Source organism: Coptis chinensis, chromosome 2 (assembly GCF_015680905.1).
Source record: "Coptis chinensis isolate HL-2020 chromosome 2, ASM1568090v1, whole genome shotgun sequence".
NCBI lineage: Eukaryota > Viridiplantae > Streptophyta > Magnoliopsida > Ranunculales > Ranunculaceae > Coptis > Coptis chinensis.
In genome coordinates this window covers 110306501-110332456 of record NC_141457.1, presented here as the reverse complement: position 1 = coordinate 110332456, position 25956 = coordinate 110306501, and the positions used below count along the sequence as shown (strand labels likewise).

Below are 25956 nucleotides of genomic sequence, written 5' to 3'. Positions count from 1 at the left end.
AACTGTTTAATTGTGAATAGCTAATCAGATTTCCCTTTGTCATTGGATCCAGATGGATTTGAACCATCAACCTCTCAACTAAGAGTGCTCTAACCATTTTGAGCTTATGAATCCACACACTGATTAAAATATTACAATCTATGTACAAATTAGAGTACTTTTTTTTTTTTTTTTTTTTTTTTGGCAAACCTGTTTTAAATGAGATCAGTAACTCTTTGATGCTGGCGGGGTTCGAGCCCCAGACCTCTAGTATCATCACCCAAAGGTTTTACCGACTTTGCTAGTCGGCACCTGCCAAATTAGAGTACTTGTAACCAAACAAATTTAAACTACACGTAACTCGGGGAGTTTTGTCCCAACAGCCTTGATCTTATTCAGTTTCTCCTTCGCTTACATTTGCTCCATATCTGCAAAATGACCCAAAACATCAGCTCCCTAAACACCATAGCTTGCTTATTCTTAGTAGAAATAATGACAGAAAGTAGAGGACCTCCTCTGAAAAGGTAGACGGCAGTCCTATAGCCAGAGAGTAGTCCAGCTCAAACCTGTAAACCATAGTTCAATCCCAAGCTATAAAGCAGAAGAAAATTTTGGAATAAAAACCAGATGGAACTGTAAAACTAAGAAAAAGTTACTCATATAAATCAAAACCCTAACCACTACTCACCTTAATTAACAACTATGACCTAATTATTCCAAGGATCTCCACGGTTTGTTTTTCACCTTCTGAAATCTGAACATCACTCCAAGAAAAAGGTGCCTAAATATAGAAGTATGTCAAATACATTAAAAAAAAAAGAACAGAACAAAAGAAAACCTAGGAAGAGAGAGAGAGGGAATAGTAAAATTTACTTGTTCATAAATCACGGAAAATATATGGATAATTAGTAAAAGACGAAACTGGGATTTAAGTGTAGAAGAATTTATAACTAACCAGGCTGAAACAGTCGAATTAACAACAATCCCACCCTGATTTTGACATTTTGTACATCAGTACATCACTCCTTTTCCCTCTTGTCACACCTGAAGAAGCAAATATGTAAAACAAACGAAAAAGCCCAATGTAAACTACTACTCGAGATTAGATATTAACTATTTTTGCTAGTATTACAGACCTTGGATTAAGGAGTCGGAACCCTAGAATACCCATGCCATCACTCATTGAGTGAGTAGGTTGGACCTATTTTTTAGACCTATTGTTGCACCTCACTATTTCGATAACGTAGGTTCAAATAATAGGTCAAATAAATGAGTCGGTGTAGCATTATTGGTCACTAGGGTATGCCCGCGCTTACTTTCCACGACATCGACGCATCGGGCGCACGCGCTTATTCAAAAAATGAACAATCAATGTTCATATATGTTTTGGGTATGAACATTTATTGTTCATATATGTTTTAATATAAACAATCAATGTTCATATATGTTTTGGGTATGAACAATCAATGTTCATATCTGTTTTGGGTGTGAACATTTATTGTTCATATCTGTTTTGTTCATACCTATTGTTCATAGCTAATGTTCATAATTTGGGATATGCACGTTATTGTTCATATCCTGTTTTGGGTTCATGTTTTCATAGCTACAATCAATGTTCATAAATGATGTTCAAGATGGTAGGTATGAACAATCAATGTTCATACCTATTGCTTATCACGAACTCATTTGCTTATAATTTTTCAATCTCTTTTGAGGAACAGCTTCAATCTAGCTCACAAAATAGAACAAAATAAGCCCACTACTCAAAACAGAAAAAGAAAAACAATGGCCTGTATATTTTTTCCTTTCTTATCTCATCTTTAGTTTTACCAATGGAAGAAGAGTTTCTCCTGAGGAAATCTTTTCTCTTGGAAAAAACAGTTCTGTTGGGAGTTGAAGTGAAGGTTTTTTTACAAATGGGCAAGTTAAAAGTGAACAAAGAAGAAGAATGAGAGGGCGTAGTTTCTTTGCATTTGAACAAGGAGAATGAGAAATTGGCGCCTACCATTGCCATTTCGAGAGTGAAAAAAGAGTCGAGTGTGAAGAAGAAACGAGTAAGTACCTTATCTTGTGTGTTCGTAAATGTTTGGAGAAGTTGGGTTTTATTTGGTGGGCTGACCCAAGCCCAATTGATATTTAGAATCCCATTTAAATGTCATTTCGAAACCGGCCTATTATACTGTTTTCTCATCATAACGTTCTGATATATGTTGACCTCCTGACCATCATAACGTTCTGATATATGTTGACCACGTCCGACGGGCGTCCATGGTCAGGACGCGGGTCAAGACACAGTCAGGACGCGGTCAATATGGTCAGGACGGGGATTTTGACCTAAAAAATTAAAAAATAAATCAAAATAATATAAAAATAACTCAATTTTTTCATTTTTTTTGTTTTGTTAAGACTTATAACATGTTTTTAAAGTTTGATTAGGAAATATTAAACTTAATTTTGTGGCTATTTATCTTTAATAGTTTTGAATTTATGAATGTTGATACATTTAATTAAGTTTTTAATGTTTAATTTATATAAAATAAAATTATAAATATTAATTAATTTCCGGCCCCTATTTTTTTAGATATAACCGAAGTCACAGCGTCGATTAATGCAAGGCCCCGTGTCCGCTATTCAAAAATGAACAATCAATGTTCATATATGTTTTTTGGGCATGAACATTTATTGTTCATATATGTTTTAGGTATGAACAATCAATGTTCATATGCGTTTTGGGTATGAACAATCAATGTTCATATTTGTTTTGGGTTCATGTTTTTTGGGTATGGCCGCCACTATCCCAAAAATGAACAATCAATGTTTATATATGTTTTGGGCATGAACATTTATTGTTCATATATGTTTTGGGTATGAACAATCAATGTTCGATAACGTTCTGATATATGTTGACCTCCTGACCATCATAACGTTACGATATATGTTGACCACGTCCGACGGGCGTCCCATGGTCGACGCTGGTCAAGACACAAATGGGGCCGGTCAATATGGTCGACGGGATTTTGACCTAAAAATAAAAAATAAATCAAAATAATATTAAAAAACTCAATTTTTTCATTTTTTTGTTTTGTTAAGACTTATAACATGTTTTTAAAGTTTGATTAGGAAATATTAAACTTAATTTTGTGGCTATTTATCTTTAATAGTTTTGAATTTATGAATGTTGATACATTTAATTAAGTTTTTAATGTTTAATTTATATAAAATAAAATTATAAATATTAATTAATTTCCGCGTCCTATTTTTTTTAGATATAACCGAGTCACCGCGTCAGTGTTTGCGTCCGTGTCCGCTATTCCGAAAAATGAACAATCAATGTTCATATATGTTTTGGGCATGAACATTTATTGTTCATATATGTTTTGGGTATGAACAATCAATGTTCATGTCTGTTTTGGGTATGAACAATCAATGTTCATATTTGTTTTGGGTTCATGTTTTTTTTGGGTATGACGCGGCGCGTCGCTATCCCGAAAAATGAACAATCAATGTTTATATATGTTTTGGGCATGAACATTTATTGTTCATATATGTTTTGGGTATGAACAATCAATGTTCATGTCTGTTTTGGATATGAACAATCAATGTTCATATTTGTTTTGGGTTCGTGTTTTTTTTTGGGTATGAACACGGATTGTTCATACCTAAAGAAAGTATGAACAATCAATGTTCATATCTGTTTTGGGTACGAACATTTATTGTTCATATCTGTTTTGCTCGCACACACTCATCTTTGCAATAACTTCGGACGCGCCGGTAAAATAACTTCGACGCGCCTCGACGCGAAAACAATATACTTATGCCCTTGCCTCCGTGACGGATAAACAACTCACACTATTGACGATATAACATCGATATAACACCTTCGAAATAAATAATATTAATTATCCGGTTCACAGTATGGAATAACTAAAGCAATAATATCTACAAAAAGAAAGGAAGACCTCGGCATTTTACAGAAATTGAGGAACCGGGCTCAACCAAAGGATAGTTATCTAGTTCCCGCAACAAGAATAAATAAACAAAACAAAATGACACGGGATTCCAATGTGGCTACTTTTTATGTTTACCGCCAGCTTTGGCGTGATTTAACAAAGGGAAGTGGGTTTCATGGCTGCCATTGGGTTGAGTGCTTTACATATCTTAAGAACAGCCAAAGCAGTCCCAAAAAGCGTGCCCTGCAACATCAAGTCCTTCATGTGTAGCCTCAAATGCTTCTCCATGCCTACAACGAGAATAACATAATGAGATGCATACTTGTGAGGCTAACTTAAAGTCAGATATCCTAGTAGCTTTCAATTGTATTTTTTTAGTTGATTAAGTAATGGATCAGTATGACCAAGTCATACATAAAGAAACACAACCACAAAGGTCTTGGTACGCAAAAACGCGGCATTACTTGGGCATTCATGAAAGAGTTTGTAGCCGACCACAATAAATTTCAGCTAAGCGAGCCAACCAACTAAACATGCTTTTAGGTTTGGAATGACCCATGCACAAAAGCGGACCCTGCTTATTTATCTTCTAAATTGTATATATTGCCTGCTACCCAAACTAACCATAGTATTTCATAAATACTTCACAATAAATTCCTTTTGTAAAACAGACATCAAATTCATTATTCGTACTCTTTAGGATTGTATATCCTGAGCTTCTATGTTCCACGGGATATGATGGTTGATGCAGAGTCACCATCAGACTTCAGATACATACTGCATAATGATACATAAGAAGGAAAAAAGAATTAATAATAAAGTGAGTGCAAATAGATCGACTTGTTGAATAAGTAAATGTAAACAACCATGAAAATAAAATAAAACTAATAATAAGGAAAAGAAACTACGATGCACCGACGACAAATGCTTAAAGCAAGACTTCGTGGTATAACGACATTTGTAGTAAGCTTCTCGCTTTGGAGGTAGAAGAATACTTATGCGGGCTCTGCGAAGTGCACTGGATAATGCCACATATAATCGGCCATGGCTGAAAACTTCGGTTCGAAGATCGATTCCCACAAACTTCACGGATTGTCCTTGTGATTTATTTATAGTCATGGAATAAGCCAAACGGATAGGAAATTGTCTTCTTGTCATATTGAAAGGAAAATCAAGAGGATGGTGACAAAGAGATCCTTGGAATAAATACACGGTTACCTGATTTTTCACCGTAAAATTCGGCCCGATATAACGTGTGGTTGACATTGCAAGACCATCAAAGCGAGTCCCGTTGCATAACCCATCTCAGGGGCAATATTAGCGGCAACATTATTGGACAACCCTCTTTTTAGATTGAGTCGAAATGGTGGCGGACCGTGGGGATCAAGTGAGTTTAGGTACTCATTTGGATCTTGATTAATATTTCTAGGATTATTTGCATCCGCCTCATCCAACTTGTCGTGACGGAAAAAGTCCTAGTTTCTCCCCGGAACATAATGTAAAAGCCTGCCATTAATGGCATTGACATCATCATTCCTCGCAAAAGAATTGTCCGTTCAGTTAAATAGTCGGGGGATACGGTGGAAGTTTCATCCAAATTAGGATATGTAGCGTAAATCAAGTCCCGAAGATGTGTGCAATGATGGATCGTTGAGGGTAGCTCAATAACCGCTCGGGATCGTTTCCAACCTGATGACATAAAATGTGAAATACAATATTATGAGAATTCTAATAGAGGAATATTATAAATTAGGGGCGGGAATGTTGGTACCTTTGTTAAGAACTCTCGCAAATAGTAAATTCTCATAAGTGCCACGCTCTAATCGCATGTTCTGTACCAGGGTGAGAACATTGACGTGATTCCAAAGAAAAGAGCATCGCAAGGAAGCACGGACAATTTGCTCTCGGGACCCTCTGGGTATAACTGGTAGGCATTGGCGGAAGTCACCACCAAGAACAACAGTGATTCCCCCGAATGGGTTGTCATTGTTTCGAATATCACGCGAAGTGTCGCGATCAACAACGACTTCCAAACGTAACTTGTTTTGCATCGGGACCTCATCCCATATGATTAGGTTAGCTTTGTCCGAATAAATCAGCTTGTGGTGAACGCTTCATCAACCCACATACTGAGTTATCCATAATATCTAATGGGATGCAAAAGGTTGAGTGAAAGCAACCGACCACCGCCAATAGTAAAGAAGCTATTCCGGATGAAGCCACCATAATAGCAATGTGTCCTTGAAGTGCGACACGTAGCAGCAATGGTGTTGTAAACAAAAGTTTTTCCCGCGGCTGCCCCATTCAAGAAAAAATAGTCGTCCATTTGTTATGAGCTCTTGAATTTGTCACTTCACTATATGCAAAGTGTTGCTTTCGGATTTAAGTGGATGACATTGGCATGTGCCTCTTCATTGTGTGGGTCAAATTGAAATTGCCTTTGCTCCCATATAAGTCCGTTCCCAACAACCAAGCTCCAATTTCTAATTGGGGCGGCATTGTAGGAAAATGAGCAAGAGTTTTACCACCTAACTTCGTAGAGAATATCATTTAAGAGAAATAACCCATAATCTTGTACACGGCATCCGTTGGATGAGGAATGAAGAACATGGTTTGAAGCTTGTATGGGAGGTCATCACAAATGCTTTCGCAAAATTCATTCCATAAGGCTTCAGGTTGCACCGGATTGCACTCGCGGAGAATAGTACGAGAAAAGTCGGCGAAGTTGATACCCGGTTGCATGATTGCGACCTCTTGTAAACATTGCACCCATTCGCCGTTGTCGTCTTCAAAAGTCCACGCGATAACACATGCTTCTTTGAAAGTACGGAAGTGGAGGACCATTTCAATTCTCTTTAGATCATCAAAGGATCATGGACCTTTTACAACAGCTTAGAAGTAACCGCGAAATAAAACCGTTCACCGAGTTAGGACTTGCAAAGTACATTCGCCAATAGCGGTGCTTGAGTCCTTTTGTCCATCTATGCCACCTTTTACTCCAAACATAATGTTCGGAAATTCTTGATATGTAAGCCCTCGCGCATCGATCCGCTAAGCAACCGCCGAAAAATGCGCTAGAGTTGACTTTTTGTTCCGAGCCCCTTAAGAGAATAACATCCGTTGATTCATTAGGATTGTAAACTACTCTGCATTCGGGAGATGAAGTGCTAATCTCACAACAGCCTTTCTCTTGGTGAAGAGAAAACCGAACAACCTCCAAGCCGCTTCAGGTGGCCCGATATATCGTGCATCTAAATATTGTTGTATCTCATCCAAGTCATTGAACACCACTGTTGTCCTATCATGTCCTTTGAATATGTACTTGTGAATGTATTTGACACAACGTATCCCGGCACAAACTTCGACATTAATATGGCAATCGAACATCTTAGAAAGATAAGGATTGTATGGAACAACATCCCTATTATCAACTTCATGCCCTCTAACATTATATTTCTTGCTAGTGTCACGACGACGGTAGATAGGATATCCAGTCTTATCCATGGTCGTAACATTTTCGAAAGCACGGGGATACTGACTTTTGCAACGCCTATTTACCATACATGGACAACTTGGATTTTTTAAGCCACATGGCCCATGAACCATACATTTGATAACAGTGCGAAACAATTCAGGTTCGATTATCCGGATCGAAATTCAAAGACAAACAATGTGGTCAACCCGAAAGCGTAACACCGCAATTTTGTCTTGATGTCGAAGATATATAAGAGCGTGCATATGTGGTAGACCACGTTTCTGAAATTCAATTGTGTAAACATGTGCAAAGAATACCAAGCACACCTTTGTCTCTCGATCTCTCTCATTAAAGCTCTTCGCTTTAGTTCAAACACACGCGCTACCACTTCGGGTCGATCGATTAGCGGTTTAAGTTCTTCGCAAGGCCTTCATAACTTCCTCCCAATGTGGGTTCGCGAGTCATGGTGAGGAATATATCCGGATGGTTGTTGAACCGAAGTTATAGCCATTGAGTCCCGGAAAATCTCAAACATATGCCTTGATCGCCGACGATGATGATCTTTGGTAGAACTTCTGGCCCTTCCAACTTCATCCGGATTTAAGATTTCTCGACATCGGTGAGATTTTGATATAATTCAAAGACGGTACATCTTGCCTAAATCAGTGAAAATCGTAATCGCTTACGTTGGGTGGCGTTCCCGATAAATCAACTAAGAATTCCCTCGAAATAGTTTTTACCTCGCAGATAGAAGAATATTCGTTGGAAAACAAAAGGGTAAGATAGAAGTCCATCTGTGGTGGGCGGTCGCCATGGTGGTTGAAGTTGAGGGGTTCGAACGCTTTCGGATCCGGTGACCACCCAAGCTCTCCACGAGGAAACATTAACACATAGTGCAAAGGTAAGTATCTTTGGATGACATTCAACGATATGAACAAATTCATTTCCCCTTAAGATAAATCACAATGTCTCGCATAATCGTCCCCGCTACCCATCTCCGGTAAAATAACAACAATTTCATCGGTGATGGCAAGTTGTAGCGGCGTCCATGTTGGGTCGCGACCGTAATGTAAATAAGCATGGATGTTGAGATTTTCATCATTCTCAACGTAGGCGATCTAAGAACCTCATATGCATGGAGGAAAGTGTCGAGAAACGGTTATATTGGAGCATAGTTTAGTCGCGGGATCCTAAGAACATCTACATCCGTTATTAGGATTTCGGTCAGTCCGAATATCCATCTTTGCACTTGGATCATAAATATAGAGTCGAGAGTATGTTGCCCGCCTGCCTCGATCGGGAATAAGAGCTCCGCTCGGTCGCCGTAGTTCTCCATGTATAGTGAAAGGTCGTGGACCTCGACCAACAAAGACATGTTCATCGGCACCTAGACTTGTAAATGCAAACGCTGATTGTATTGTCTTCGTACTTCGAAAAGACTTTGACTTGCGATCATCTCCCTCGCACAAAGTTTTAAGGGCGTTGGCAATGTCCGCAATGGAGGCATTTTTATTTTTCCTTGCAAACGGCAAAGTCCCAAACCGAGGATTTGCTAGCTTAATGACGATCTACTCAACCGTTCGTCTTTCCAATGAAGTGCATGGCGTAAAGGACAATCGAACATTCATTTCCCTAAGGAGTGACGCCCCTTGTTCAATTGGATTAGGTTAAGAACATTAGAAGGAAGTACATCATCTTCATTTATGCGTCATGTCATCATTTCCATCATATTGTTGTTGTCTACATAATAGCGATTGTGTCGACAAAGTAGACGAAAATGCAAATAATGACAAATTTTTCGATAAGAAACGCGATACCACCGCATTTTGGTGATGCAATGTTGAAGCACCATTTGATGTTGTTGGATGTGGTATCCCATGAAGTAATGATGAGGTTGAAGACTTCGGGGGCATACTGTTAGAGAATACATGTAAGAGTTATTTGTAAAAGTAAAGATCATACGGGTAACAAATAATTGCCTATTTAAATACCTTGCATTTTGATGACCCATTGCAGAATCAGTCTGAGCACGTGATGGGAGGACATCTGTAAATAGCCTTACAGGATTAAGATGTCCCACGACTCGTTGAAGAGATTCAGAGGAAGTGAGTAGCTTCGAATCCGGGAATAGGTGTAATAGGGCTATGGTGAGTTGAAAATCTCCGCAGCTTGAGGAGGAGTACATAGATTTGTAGGAAAGATATTTTGTGAGGACCCGGGCAACCGCTGGAAATCGGGTAAGACTGGTGCGGTAGATTGTGCGAACAAACAGTGCGAGTTATTGTTTTGTTTAAGGTGTTTTTCTCGTTCCTTCTAACACGCGTTGTGCCATCATTCTTTTGTTAATATCTATAGCAAAGGAAACAATATAAACATCTATATAATAATAGCTATAAATGTGTTGGAGTAGTGACAACAATTTGAAATTTCAAAAATTTCAAAAACAAGACAAAAGTAAGAGCTCTATAGTAACCACGATGAGGCGATATATATAATATAGTTTGGTGGAGAAATAATCGTAGACGATGGTAGAATAAAACACATCGACAATATTAATAATAGGGGAAGTTCAATTCGAAGCTGACCTGAGCACCAGACGACGGTTGAAGAGAGGGAGGAATGTCATCCGTTGGGCGCTGAACAATAAACAAATAAATAATAGTCTTAATTGCAATGCATCAAAGCAATGATGTATAGATAGTAAGTCATGAGGTGACTGAAGTAAGACCTGGAAGGCACGAGGTGGCTGAAGACTCAACCTATCTTGAGGGGGAATGTAAATACGTCTTTTTTGGTTTGAAGGTGCCTCAGACGGGTGCATTGGGCGCTTGCCCTTATCCACATTTGGTCTGGTGGGTTGCTTAATAAAGATAAAGCAGAAAAGATTAAGTCAATACTAAGCAATATAGAAGAAGGAAAAAATTTAATAATTAGAGCAACGGGCATCGCACAAAGTCACGAAGGGTAGTAAAATTCATAACAAAATAATAGAAAAGTGTGAGAAGTTGAAGTAGTACCCGAAAGGCAGGTGGTGGTTGAAGGGTCAACCTATCTTGGGCTTTGGATCGAATTATGGTTTTCATGGTTTGAAGGATCCTCGCGTGGATTCATGGGGCACTTGCCCACATCCGCCATTTAGGAGGCTGTGAAGAAGAAGGCATGAACGTTAAAAGCGCATGAATATGTCTAGCTTACATCACATAGTACACAATCAAAGAATCATTCTTACAAGTACTTGGATGTAAGAGTGAAGTCCCAAGATATCTGAGGCGAGTTCCAAAGAACTACCTAGAAGCACAATGACAATGGCCGCGAAATTCGGTCAAAGAGAAGAAAATTAGAAAAGTTTCTCGGACATCCATAGAGCATAATGAGTTGGTGACAATTAAAGCGTTTGAACTAACTTGTGCTTGTTTTTCCTTTCTTTGTCAATTACACTCTTTGTCAATTACACTGTTCCATATGAAGAATTTAAATTCAAATTAAAATAAGAATAAAAACTTATTTTACAAAATGAACAATACCCGCTTGCATTTTGCACATTTTTGCGTGAGAGAGACTTTTTTACAATACTTTTTACGAAACCCAAAGACAATAATGAAACAAAAGACGAACCGAAATTATTGAGAAAGTACCTTAATATTACCGTGCATAGATGTGATGACCTGAAATATCATAAAGCACAAGATAGCAATTATTAGATAAAGACTAACTCAAGGCACAAAAAAAAGTAGGAATCGAGAAAACATGATACCTCGGTGAATAAATGATGGAGATCTTTCAAATGAGAAGAGTAGCTTTAATAGAAATGTGTATTGAAGTTTTGAGTCCATATGAAAATAAATGCACCTGAGAAATGAGAAACCGCCGAGACTAAATAGAAATAAGCAGCTCAGAAACGAAGAAAGTCAGATAATGACCGATCGGATCTACGTGGATCTACAACTTTATAAAAAAAAACTTTATAAAAACAAACAGAGATTATTTGTTGTTGGATCTACAACTCTATAAAGTTTTTTTTAAACACGAGAGATTATTTAAGGTTGTTTTAAAAGCAGAGAGTGAGGTTGTTGGATCTACAACTTTATAAAAAAACTTTATAAAAACAAACAGAGATTATTTGTTGTTGGATCTACAACTCTATAAATTTTTTTTTTTTTAAAACACAGAGATTATTTAAGGTTGTTTTTAAAAACAGGAGAGAGTGAGAAAGTGGTAGCAAACTAAAAGAAGAGCGAGAAGAGAGAGAGAGACGATTGAGAGAGATTAGATTAGATTAAATCCAACGCGGTCGGATGTTCTTTGTAAAAAGCAACAGACGGGGCTTTCTACCTTTGATTGTCCATGCCATGTCGGTAGTTTGTAGCCGTGGGATGGGGCCCTCTTGAATCCCTATTTCTTCTGTATTGTTAATATAGATTAGTTGCGTAACATCTAATGGGCTATAACACGTGATAATTAGGAACACGTGCGAAACACCGCTGTTACTATATAACCCACGTGCGAAATAGGCTGTTAGTAAAGACAGACTATTTGGGCCTATGTCTCACAATGTTTTGGGCCTTAAAAAAGGACCAATGGGCTATAACTGGATTTCTCCGTTTAATAGTGGGCCGCTTAATTATTCCTTCTGACCTGAACAAGCTCCTCAGTCAAGCTATATACCCATCTTTCTATTCGATACCTTACTTTGCAGCGAAGACAATCCCGCTCACGACTTGACCAAACCCTTCATGCAAATTACGTGCGAGTGCTGCAACCAAGTATGTCCATAGGAAACTTACTGAACACTCTTCTTGACCCACTTCAAAAAGTTGGGTCATGGTACCGAACTACCGATACTCATGGCAGGTTAACTGCGAACCGCACCATGAGAAAAGTGGATCCTAAGCCAAGATCTCTCCTGCTAATTTAACTATTCCAATATATCCCAATAATGCCGAACACAAGAAGTGGATCTCTTCTAAACAAGTGCAACACTTGGATTCAGTTACCCCCAGATTAAGAGTGATGCAAGGCATTGTGCCATCCCCTCGTAATTTGATTGACTCTTGAATTACTCCGAGTGGAGCACCATCGCCAATTCTGAGATTCTTCAGCCAAGGTGTTGCTCAAAAGATGAATCCGAAAATTGCTGCAACTGTGGGTGGCGTCAATAGTTCCATATCCATTTGGTGAGGAATGCCAGCCACTTTATCCCAGACTGTCCCTGGCTTCTCATGCACACCGATTAACTGTCGCACAATATTAGCTTGGCTTTCTCATCTCCAGTAAATGGTTTTGTTGATTCCAATATCCAGTGCCATTTGGCAAGGACATCCAAAATGTTTAACTGCTTGAAAAACTGAAACTGACAAATGAAATACCTAAAAGAAAAGAGTGGGTTCAGAAACCAATTCAAATTGTCCATTACTACTAAATAGAGTTTTCAACCAATGTTACCAGCCAGAAGTATTGCACTAATACCTTGGTATTAATGCCAAAGAAAGGCTGCTCTTGGACCCCGGACGAATTGTATTACAAACAAGCAGCATGTCCATTTGAAGACAGGCCCTCATAAATAGATGGCTGCTGCCAAATGGCTTGAAAGTACAAGATCACAAGAAAGCACTAAACAGATAAATCACTATGACCAGAAACAAGATCAATGTAGAAGTTAGAATAACGGATAGCTGGATACCTATAACTCAGTGCCAGAGAACGGTTTCTCTCCTAATATTGTTGAAGGCTTGAATATTAGGCGAATTGTATTACAAACAAGCAGCATGTCCATTTGAAGACAGACCCTCATAAATAGATGGCTGCTGCCAAATGGCTTGAAAGTACAAGATCACAAGAAAGTACTAAACGGATAAATCACTATGACCAGAAACAAGATCAATGTAGAAGTTAGAATAACAGATAGCTGGATACCTATAACTCAGTGCCAGAGAACGGTTTCTCTCCTAATATTGTTGAAGGCTTGAAGCATCTCTTTGTTATTGCTTCCGCTGTAAAGGACGTCTTTGCAGCACAAACATAACCAGTTCCCAGCTGTAAGCTATCCATATTTTAACGGCAGAAACAACTATAGTCTATGGTATTCAACAAAATCTATCTAATTTGTTGTAATTGGAGCCAGATGGATTTGAACCATCAACCTCTCAACTAAGAGTGCTCTAACCATTTTGAGCTTATGTATCCATTAGAGAACACGCATTAACAAATATATTTGTACCAAGTATGCACCGACGAGAATGCTTGTTACCAAACAACTTGGGGACTACTTGTAACTGGGAACTTTTGTCCTTAATTGGCTTGATCTATACAAATGTTTCCTTTGCTTACCTCTGCTCCAATTCTGCAAAATGACCCAAAAAATCAGCTCCCTAAACGTCCTACTGGCCTTACTTAACAACTATGACCTACTTACTCCAAGGATCCCTAAAAATTGTTTTTCACGTTCTGAAATTCGAGAACGTCGACTCTAAAGCCATAATGTTAGTATGATAGGATTGATAGGGGAGTAATCAATATGGGAAATGTACAAACATATCAGACCTTGAATAAAAAGTATTTTATATAGAAATATCTTACTTTCACCTTTCACAATTATCAGAAGTGTCGTGAGTAGTTCTTGAGCTATTTCCTGCTTAACAAAAAAATTGGGAACTGACTAGAAGTCCGCCCAAACTTCCGTTGTGGATACCCTAGGTTGAGTTTTCATTAAAATCTCCTCAGCGGTTTGTGGGGAGTTCCTTGTATCCAACATCGTAGAGGACTGCATCCGCTTATTCCCTGAATCTGTTAACCATAATAACGTCAAGACTAAAGACTACATCGTTAGAAGATAAGCACACTTGACGTAAACTATAATTACAACTCCTAAAGATAAGAAGAATGAAAAAAATCAGATTTCATTAAAGTACAGCAATAAGGATATCTACAGAACATAGTAGATGCCATACCATCATAAAAAGACTTTAAATTTGATTACTGCAAAATAAGGATGGATAACACTCGGGCAAACAGATTATAACATAGTTGACAATACCCAACAGTCTGGTCTTGATCATCAGTAGTGATGTAGTTGCCGTACCTCAAGTATCATCTGCATATAATCAAAGTAAACAGAACAAAAATATCTCCATTGCAAGGTAAACTGAAAAATACATGTCCTATATAACAGTCTAATAAAAACCATTAATACAATTGCTTTAGCATCTCGTAGTTCATGAACAATTGAACCCGGATGGTTGTACTACAAGTAATAAAATACATGTCAACAATACCAACCCTCAATTTAGAGAAGGATGGTATCAAGCTTATAGTGCATCTTATATATTCCTAGCCTAAGTCCCTTCACCTACGTAAAGTCTGCAAGAGCTTTGGTCAAGTATTACAAAAAAATTTACCTAAGAAAATGAGGCATATATGTTACCTTAGAAAAGCCTCCTTTAATGACAATATAAACCACATTGGTAAGGGGAAGGGGGGGCTGGTGGTGCTCTTTTTGTGAGATGTTGGTAATGTGTTGGGTAATTGATGTTTGATTTAGTCTAGATCACATTCTATATTTTGCCAATAACCACAAAGAATCAAGATTACCATATAACACATTAGTAATCCACATCTTTATCGTACAAGGAGAATAATACATGAGTAAATACCTCTGTGAGTGAGATGGAAATGATTAATTGATGCCAACACGATTCCTTTGTCTTAGCAAACAAGAGGCATATATGAGGATATCAGACTGGCCTTTGACATTTGGAGTCCTCGAAAGAACAACTAAGCCGTTGTTGGACATCTCTTTTACGTCTTCTCTGTTACCTAGTATTAAAGGGTCTGCAAATAAGATAGGTTATCAATAACAACTGAAAAAGAAATATATAAGCAAGGACCATGAGTATGATAGCTAGTATTTATCTGAAAACAGTCGAGTTCAGGCTTTACCAACTCCGCTAACACTTGAAGATGTCTGCTCTCTCAAAAATCCTCAGCTGCATCCAATCCAAAGTCTCCTCTTTATCTTAAACGTTCAATTGGCATCTGCTTAAACTTGGTGCTTGAGTCGACTGTCCTGCCAGCAGCAGACAAGAAGTATGCTGCCATTTCTCCTAATCACACAAGGCCATGCCCCCTTTCACCCTTCAACTTGGTGCCCAACTGTCCTTCCCATATTCACTATGTGTCAGTCACAGCCTCGTTGAAGAATTCAGGTAAGGCCAGGTTATATTCAGCAAACAGACTTAAGGATTCAACACTGGTTCTAATGAATTCAATAGAAAGGTGCGGGTCTAAATTTTTCAAAAACATCGAGAAGAATCACAACTACTCTGAACAGAGGGAAAATCCAAGGACAACACCTGCATTACTGTTTAGTGTTTACTCAAAATGTACATAGACAACTGAGGAGTTAAACCCAACAACTGACCAAAACCAAGGGTAATACAAGGGTATGGTGTTGTGGAACTATAGCTTGCAGTGAGATAAGACTTCTCAAAGAAGAACAAAAGACGCCACAAAAACAATATTAGTAACAAAAAATAAGATAGTACCAAAATACATCTCTAATTCAAACACAACTGGACCTTCTCCAATTTTCTTGTCTGTTCAGTTTTCACACAATGAAGAAAAGTCCAGTTGCAAGGCAACGTAGTGTGAAAGCTAAGCTGCTACAAGAAAAACATATCCCAATCAACCAACTATTAAACATCAACTTCCACATAATTCAAAGGGGGTAAAACCCATATGAAGTTAAACTGATATTCAACAGCTTAAAACTGAAATACAGTGAAACTTATAGAAAATCGATAGAAAGAAATCAAGAGTGATAACCATATCAAACGATAATCCAGTGGAAAAAAAGGAAAATGTGTAGGGAAAATGTCAAAACATCACTAAGAACCAAGAAATCATGTAAATACGAGAGCAATTAAAGAAGATAAACCTTTGTGTATGGGTATCCAAAGTGTAGTGAGTAGATCTTGAGCTATTTCTTGCATTAGGACCCAATAGAGAATGATGTATGCCCCCTAACAGAAAAATGAGCGGCCCATTAGAAATCCACACTTCTGTCATGGATACATGAAAAAGTCTTGTTAGTGGTGTTGTGAAAAAGGGAAGAGAGAATAGACAAGAGGGGGAAAGAAATTTAGGGTTAGATCAAGAGAACTGATTATTTTTTTTCTTTTTTTCTTTTCTTTTTTCTTCTCGAGTCAAATATCCTAACCATGTTGACTGCGTCCTGACCTGTGTCCACCTCGGTCGACAGCATCCTGACCATGTTGACTGTGTCAGACACGCATCCATGCCGCGTCCGATGAGTGTCCAACGCAGACACAACAATACAACAGTTGCGTCTGTACTTCATAGGTTCTGCCAAAGCTGGACTGATGAAGACTCCCTAGTCCCTAACAAAACAAAATGCCAACTTAAAAAGGTACGATCAGAGCATACAAAATCCAACACAGTATCATAAATAAACGATGTCAAACCTTAGTCTCAGTAGCCAAGTGGTATATCACTTCTATGTCATCTCTGTTAACGAGTACAAGGGTCCGCAAATCAGATAGTTCATCAATATCTAGAATGCCACTAACAAAAAACTGATAATATAAGCAACCAGTTTCTGTATCGAAGCTAATATTTATTTTATAGACGGAAGTGGGTGTAACTAAATACGCTTGCTCTCCCTATTATCCTTGAATAAAATCGTAACAACTTTCTTATGCCTAGGGCAAGAGAATGCTAGGATCAGGGGCTTGTAAGGAAATGACAATTAAAAAAAAAACTGTTATTAGTACAGCATGACTCGTTAAGATGTACCACTGTTTTTTTTTTTTTTTTTCAAAAAGGAAGATATGAACTTTCTCTTTTGTTTTTGTGATTTTCTGTCAGAAAAGAAGAAACTTTTGGGGTCCACTTGTTTCAGGCAGAAAACGATACAAACTATTGTTTTGCAAACATTTACCAATTTTGTGGGAGGTTAGTTAGTAAGTTTTTATGTGGGTTCCAATAGAAGGAAGTTGGAACATGGTAATTTTGAAAACTAAGGTGTGTTTGACTGGTAGGGAGAATTTTAACGAGTAAGTCTCACTTGATACAATAAAACGTTCATAAACTAAAAAAGTAATCACAAAGTGAAATTTCTCCACGCCCCTCATGCGATGAATTCTTCAACAGAAAAATTCACAAGCGTGGAGAATACCTTCACAAAGGCTTCCCAGTGCATGGTATATTTCTACTGTCCAAGTAAAGCGTACTTCTGAATATCCTCCTTACAACCCAAGACACCCCTTAAGAATAGAAGTGAAAGTGTGAAACAGACAAACAAAGTTTCATTATGAAAAATAAAAATAACACCCCAAAACCATGACTAACAAGAACTCAACAACAAATAATCCGAGAAGAAAATACTCCACACTATATAAGGTTAAGCCTTTTCTTGAAACTAAAACACACACAAATGAAAGGATAGGCCAAAATTTGTAATTTGTTCGAAAGAATGAGAACCTAGACGAGCAAAACTTTCTGATGTGACTAGACCTAAATTTAACCTAAGGACAAACTCAAATCCTAACCAGTGAAGACCAAGTTAGTCAAACCCAACTATAAGCATATAAACACGATTTCAGTTGGAAAAACAATGGAACTTCTTAACCTTGTGGATATCCCAGTGGACCTCTGATTTCAGTTGCAACAATAAGCATAGCATAAGTAGGATCCCATGTGGGCATAATAATAAACATATAAACATGAAATTCTTATTGTCAGATAGTAATAAATTCAGGATATGCTGAGCTTAATACGTACACATATACTTCTATGAGGGTAAGACCAAAGGGACGGGATAATCAGAACATATTCTAAAACGAGATCTATTACCATAAGTAATTGATGTGAACAGCATACCTTAGTCTTTAGTAGTGAAGCAGTATATCACTTCTACACCATCTATTTCTTTTTCAAATAAACATAAAACAGTGAATACTTTTCACAAAAGATGTACCACTTTGATTTTTTTTTTCAAAATGGAAGAGATGACTTTTCAAACCCCTGTTTTGTTTTAAAAAGAATCTTTTGGGCCAAGGAAAATTTTGTAAATATAAGTAAAGGGCTTTCAAACATATGATCTTTTGAATTGAGGTTTATAATCTGTGTCAAATGTGTTTTGGAGATATTTGTGAAAAGGTTTTCAAACAAGAAGTGCAAAAAGATTTAAGGATTGGTACTTATGACTGATTGAGAAAATTTTGACAAGGGCAAGACTCATTTGATACAAATATGTCATAACGAGTATACTTATTACCAAACAGCTTTTGACTACTCATAACTTATTCACTGTATCTTTTTCTTACCTTTGCTCCCTAAACGTCATAGCTTGCTTACCTTTGATAAAAGGAAATGACAAAGTGTTGAGAATGTCAGTTGAAAGCAGACGACAGACCTAAGCATAGGGTGTTCGAGCACAAACCTGTAAAGCATAATTCAATCTTTACCTACAACAATATATCACAATCAATCTTAACCTACATCAATATATCACAATTAATCATATAGCTTAACAACAACTATTGTTCCTTTAGTGTCTCAAGAGTTGAGATCTGTTTCATTTTAACCTTCTCCATAATCACACAAGGCCATGTTCCCTTTCACCCTACAACTCGGTGACCTTCCGTCCTTGCCATATTTACTGTGTTGGCCAATGCCACCGTCACGAACTCAGGTATGTAATGCCAGGCAAGGTGGACTATTTTGGTATCTACCAATCAAATAGTTATCAATCACACTTCAAGCTAACAAACTTAGAGATTAGAAAATGTCTCTCCTAATGTATAATTAGAAGGGGGCATGACTAAACTTTTCAAAAAAAAACAAGATCACTATCACCAACTGACTCTTGCAGTACAGTTGAAGTCAATTTCCAGGCAATATAACAAAATAAAGTGGGGAAACAACGTGGTAAAAACAGGTTTACAAGCCACTACTCCAGATTATATTATTAAAAACTGTTAAATGGGCGGGTTTTAGTCACAGAATCAAAATCACTGAAAATCCTAGCAATGTTATATGGAGCGGATATTCATGGAAGTTGAAGATTATACGTTCTTGAGGAATACAAATACTAACTAAGAGAGAAGCTCAGAACTACCATTTTAAAATAGTATAGTTGTGTCAATTTCAAGATAGATGCCTCTATTAAATTTCGAAAGCATGGCTTCCAGAAAATATTGTGTAGCCAGCCTACCTCCTTAAAGGGGTCTTTTTTTAAAACATTTCTCACATTTAACGGTTGTTTATCAATTGAAAAAAAATGTGTGACATACTGTTAATTGTTGAGATCTAATGTGAGAATTGTGTTAATTGTTTCTAATTTCATTTAGTTGTACCAACCGACTTTTGTAGATATAATCCAAAAAAAAAGGTCACCTAAAGGCAGGTAGACCTTCAAATGTGGACATTATAAGAAACAAAAACCAAACCATTTGAAGATTGCTTTCAAGAGAGAACTCTAAATATCCTAATGATGTAGCCTCATCAAATTTCCACAAAGAGGCCAACTGTTTAAACAGAAATTGAACAATATTTTACTAGGAAAGTGGAAACAAAAGACCTCATACAGAGACTTGTTAGACAGCTATACATGGAAAACAACAATAATAATAATAACCATCATGACACTAATGAGTGCTTTAGAGTATCTTTCAAAAATTAAAATTGTTGTGATGGTCCAATTAACAGAAAAAGATCGAAAATTTACAAGACTTCCAGTTCCAACAAAAAGGACCACCATACAGTGTAGAAAGACGATGGAAATTACTTACAAGTTACAAGGTCTATGTACTAAATATACCTTGCATGGGCATAGCTTCGTAATCATGTAATTATGTAAACACATGAAAGTAGATCCGTATTGAATAATCTGGCCTCGCCTAATAAAAAAAATGCAAAATGTGGGACAAATATATACCAGCTAGGTCTTTAAGTGGAGTTCACAAGAGCAAGATATAAGAAGAAAGACCCATACATCCGATGGCTGGTCCAAAAAGACCCATACAAGACTTCCAGTTCCAACAAAAAGGACCACCATACAGTGTAAATAGACGATGGAACTTACTTGCAAGGTCTATGTGCTAAATATACCTTGCATGGGCATAGCTTTGTAATCACGTAAACACATGGAAGTATGTTCGTATTGAATTAATCTGGACTCGCCTAATAAAAAACGCAAAATGTGTGATAAATTTATACCAGCTATGTCTTTAAGTAAAGTTCACAAGCGCAAGATATAAGAAGAAAGACATACATCCGACAGCTTGTCCAAAATTTGAAGGTGGCTTAGACGGCTTCAGAATATTTGCCTATATCAACAAGCCCCTAACCAGTGACAGTGCTTCTGGTGCATCAGAGTTTGTATAACTCCCTGACATAAGAAAGGAACCATTGTGACCGGAAACAAGATACCAGTAAAAGTAAAAACGAAAACAAAGTAGAATAACAGATACCTATAACTCAATGCCAGATAACAGTTTCTTTCGTGAAATGCTGATGCATGTGTTTGTTAACGCTTCGGCTGCAAAGGAGTCATTGCAACATGAACATAACCAGTTCTCAGCTGTTAGTTATCTATATATTAACGACACAAACAACTATAACCCAACCTCTCAACTATGAGTGCTCTAATCATTTAAGCTTACAGATCCATTCGAGAACACATATATTTGCACCAGATGTATGTACTAATGAGAGTACTTGTAAGTTGTAACCAAACAACTTCGGAGTAGACCATACTTAATTGGGGACTTGCACAACTATAGAGTGAGCGTGTGAGTATTATAGCAAATCCTAAAAATTGAGGAAATAAGCACCAGGGATAGCGTGGGAAATAAGCGCCGTGTTAAATTTTTACACCAGGGTAACTTAAGAAATAAGCCCAAACCGTGTGAAATTTAGACTAGCTTCGGAAATTCGCAAAAAAGTCCAACCACGGTCGGGCCCAATGCCCTTTAAAACAAAGCCCAGCCCATTGTATCCCCCTAGCGTAGTTTTTCACTGCTGTAGTGCTGCCTTGCTTAGGGAGTATAGTAGTAGACCAAGATCTCCTGCTAATTTAACTACTTCAATAGAAAGACGATACCACACACATATAATGCCGAACACAAAAGGTGGATTTATTGATTTTATTCTAGGCGAGTGCAACACTTGTGATAAGTTACCCACCCCCCAGATGAAGAGTGAGCAAGGCCATGAGCCATCCCATAATAATTTGATTGACTCTCGAATTACCCAAGTGGAGCACCATGGCCAATTCTGAGATTCTTCAGCCAAGGACTTGCTCATCAAAAGATGAATCCAAAAATTGCTCCAATTTTCTAATCACGAAAATCCAGATAATATTGTTTTTGAGTGTAGCTTGGTGCCGGTGTTTTTTTAGCAATTCTCACATTTAATTGTTTCCAACTTCAATAGCTGTAGTCTGTAGGCTGTAGCAACCGACTTCCAAATATCTACCAAAAATATAAGTAATGAGATAGTACTAGTAAACTCTAAACTGAACAGAAATGCATGTACATATATATACCATCTTTAAAGGCAAGTTACCGCAAGACTGATGGCTCCTCCCCTCACTGCAAGTGTCTTCTCTAGCTTTGCATCAGACCTATTTCTTCTCTATATCTTGCCTAGTCTGAGTCAATACCATCTCATCCACATCCAACCCAAACTCCTCATCTTTAACTCTCCCCTTCATCTTAAACTTTCAATTGACATCTTCTCTGGGAAAGTTTTCCTTGCTTCAACTTGGTGCTTGAGTTTATTGACTGTCCTGCCAGCAGCATTGGAAATTTGGAATATTCAAGACACCAGTAGCAAACAAGAAGTATTCTGCCATTTCACCAAATCACACAAGGCCACGCCCCCTTTCACCCTTAAACTTGGAGCCAAACCGTCCTTCCCATATTCACTATGTCGATCACAACCTCGTTGAAGAATTCAGGTACATAGGCCAGGTCATATCACACTTCAAGCAAACAGACTTAAGGATTCAATAGTGGTCCTAATGAATTAAAAAAAATGGTGCAAGTCTAAATTTTTCAAAACATCGAGAAGAATCACAACTACTCTGAACAAAGGGAAAATCCAAGGTATACAGTAGACAACTACAACATTCTTAGCTAACACAAGTACATTGCATACTACTCCAAAACAATGAGTAGGACAAGTGTATGGCATTGTGGAACTATAGCTTGCAGTGAGATAAGACTTCTCAAAGAAGAACAAAAGATGCCAAAAGAACAACATTAATGAAAAATGAGATAGAGAGTACCAAAATACAGCTCCGATTCAGACACAACTGTACATTCTCCAATTTCTGTTCACTCAATGAAGAAAAGTCCAGTCGCAAGGCAACACAGGGTGAAACCTAAACTGCTACAAGAAAGACATAAAAACCCCAAAAACAAATCTCCCAATCAACAGGACTATTAAAGATTATGACATAGTTAACAATACCCAACTGTCTGGTCTTTAACATCAGTAGTGATATAGTTGCCGTACCTCAAGTAGTTGATACTCTACATATAATTGAAGTAAACAGAACAAAATTACCTCCATTGCAAGGTAAACTGACCATCAATATGAGAAAGGGATATATAAGCAAGGACCATCAGTATGAGAGTTAGTATTTATCTGCACACAGTCAAGTCCGCGCTTTACCAACTCCGCTACCACTCAGAAATGTTTGCTCCCCCAAAAATCCTTGAGCAAAGTCATCACAATTTTCTTAGAGACAGTGTCACACAATCATGGGCTTGTGAGGAATTGGAAATATCACATAATCTGCAGCAAAGAGTTCATTAAGATCAAACATTATACATTTCATTAACCTACTTCAAATAAGTAAAAAGAGTGTCAATTCATACTAAAGCAACATTACTTGAAAAGGAACTGGACATGCGACCTGCAATTAAAAGCATTACATGGCACTACTCAATGTTATATTATAAGATTGCTATCACCAACTGGTGTATCAGGGTCGATAAATAGTGTGAGAACCCTATCAACCTATCACCCACTGACTTTTGCAACACAGTTAAATTCCATTTCCAGGATAGATTACCTGATCAAAGAGGAAACACGCGATAGATAAAGATTTTACAAATCACTATTCAATGTAACATTATTAAAAGGTGCTAAATGGAGCGGCTTTAAGTTCCAGAATCAAGTTCACTGCAATAAACTGGATATTCATGGAAATTAAAAAATTTACATTCTAGGAGTTTCATATATGTTATATGAAGAAGCTTGGAGCTACCATTCCAAAATAGTTGATTCTTTCAGAATCCAAGAGAGATGCCTCTACTAAATTTTGAAAGCATGGAAATTCAGATAATATTGTTTTTAGATGTAGCTCCGTGCTACATCCTTAAAGGGGTTGTTTCTTTTTTAGCATTTCTCACGTTTTATTGTTTCTAACTTCATTAAGCTGTACCAACCAACTTCCAAAGATATAAGTTGAGAGATAGTACCAGTAAACTATAAACTCCTCTTTATCTTAAATGTTCAATTGACATCTTCTCTGGAAAGCCTTCCTTGCTCTATATTGATAGCTGCTTAAACTTGGTGCTAGAGTTTGTTTAGTGTCCTGCTAGTAGCATTGGAAATTTGGAACATTCAAGAAACCAGTAGAAGACAAGTAAGCTGCCACCTCTCCAAATCACACAAGGCCATGTTCCCTTTCACCCTTTAACTTGGGGCCAACCCGTCCTTGCCACATTCACTATGTCAGCCAAAGCCTCGGTGAAGAACTTAGGTGAGTAAGGCCAGGTCAACTCAAATATCACACTTCAAGCAAACAGAAACAAGGATTCAACAATAGAAAAGCACATGTCTAAATTTTCAAAAACATCAAGAAGAATCAGCTATTCTAAACAATGGGAAAATCCAAGGACAACACCTGCATTAATGTTTACTCAAAATGTAAATCAGTATACAACTGAGGAGTTAAACCCAACAACATTCTTAGCTAACACGACTACATTCAATAAGACTCCAAAACCAAGAGCAGGAGAAGTGTATGGGTTGTGGAACTATAATTTGCAGTGAGATAAGACTACTAAAAGAAGAACAAAAGACGCCACAAGAACGATATTAGTAAGAAAATAAGATAGATAGTAGCAAAATACACCTCTGATTCAAACACAACTGGACATTCTCCAATTTTCTTTTCTGTTCACTCCTACAAGAAAAAAATAAAAAAATAAAAAAAAAACCCCCATAAACAAATCTCCAAATCAACCGGACTAAACACCAACTTTCATGGAATTCAAGGGGACCTTATGAATGTTAAACTGATATTCAACAGCTTAAAACTGAAAAACAGTGAAACTTATAGAAAATGGATAAAAAAGGTCAAGAATGTGATATAAAAAAAACATTGGAAGAAAATGCCGAATACATGAAAACTAAGGATATAAAAAGATCCACAATATTAAGAAAGAAACTATTCAAGACAATTAGTCAAAGAGTGTAGGGAACATCTTATATAAAATAAGGACATATATAGACATAACACAGCCTTAATAACTAAAAGATAAAGCATCACAAAGAAGCAGGAAATCATGTAGATATGAGAGCAATTAAAGAAGAAAAAACTTAGGTGTCTGAGATGGGAGAATTTTCACTGATAGTCTTACTTTGCAGAAGAGAATTCCCATGAAACAGACAACTCCCTCTTTTTGTTTGTTCACTTGCCCCGTGAAACTTCTCCTTCTTGAGGGTTGAAAAGTATATGTTTTGAAGGCCTCCTATCTCATGAAAAACCCTTCACTGCAAAGTGAGATTCCTCCTCAACATCAAACACACTCTATATACAAATAGAAAATCTAGCAAAACTCGTAGCTATAATATGTATTCACATGAACCACGTAAACAGACATGGTTTTTTTTCGGCTAGGATTATTGACTTACATCCTAGACTACAGTCCGCCACTAACTTAGTTGCTTTTCTCCCTTCAATACTAACAACATACACATATACAAACGATGTTAACAAGTTAACATTTGACCATCCAACAGACAGCGCACAGCAAGCTCAGCAAATGCTTTATTAATGTCGACTGCAGAAACCATAATGTTAGTATGATAGGCAACTAAACAATACGGGATATGTATAGATAGATCAAACCTAGAATGAAAAGTAATTTACATATAAATATCTTACCCATGTATCCGAAGCAACGTGAATAGATCTTGAGCTATTTCCTGCCTTAGGGACCCAATAGAGCATGGTGCATGTCCCCCCTAACAGAAAAGGAGCAGCCCATTAGAAACCCGCTCTTCCATTGCGGATACCCTTGGTTGAAATTTCTTTAAGGTCTTCATCAGCGGTTCTTGGAACTTTGGAAGAGTTGTTTGTATCTATCATAAGTTCATAATTATTCAGCTGGGTATTGAGACTGGTGGACTGGTGGCGAAGAGTTAGTGGTGCTGTGACAGAGGGAAGAGAGAATAGACGAGGGGGAATGACATTTACTGTTAGATCAAGAGAACTGATATTATTTTTATTTT

The 25956-nt window shown here is 37.4% G+C and overlaps 1 long non-coding RNA gene across 1 annotated transcript; it reads right to left on the bottom strand.

Annotated features, from left to right (window-relative positions):
* LOC147520532 (uncharacterized) lies at nucleotides 1-25892 on the bottom strand. The gene is made up of 23 exons (XR_015212660.1): nucleotides 25610-25892; nucleotides 25357-25505; nucleotides 25083-25215; nucleotides 24575-24625; nucleotides 23916-24231; nucleotides 22715-23226; nucleotides 21971-22408; nucleotides 20895-20962; nucleotides 20696-20812; nucleotides 18301-20604; nucleotides 16884-16926; nucleotides 16639-16799; nucleotides 16337-16421; nucleotides 15340-16061; nucleotides 13987-15231; nucleotides 13622-13744; nucleotides 13085-13437; nucleotides 12871-12986; nucleotides 12089-12770; nucleotides 935-1023; nucleotides 668-760; nucleotides 491-545; nucleotides 1-407 (listed from the first exon to the last, which is right to left on the bottom strand). It is a non-coding gene; the product is annotated as an uncharacterized LOC147520532 (long non-coding RNA).
* Nucleotides 25893-25956: the final 64 nt, after the last annotated feature.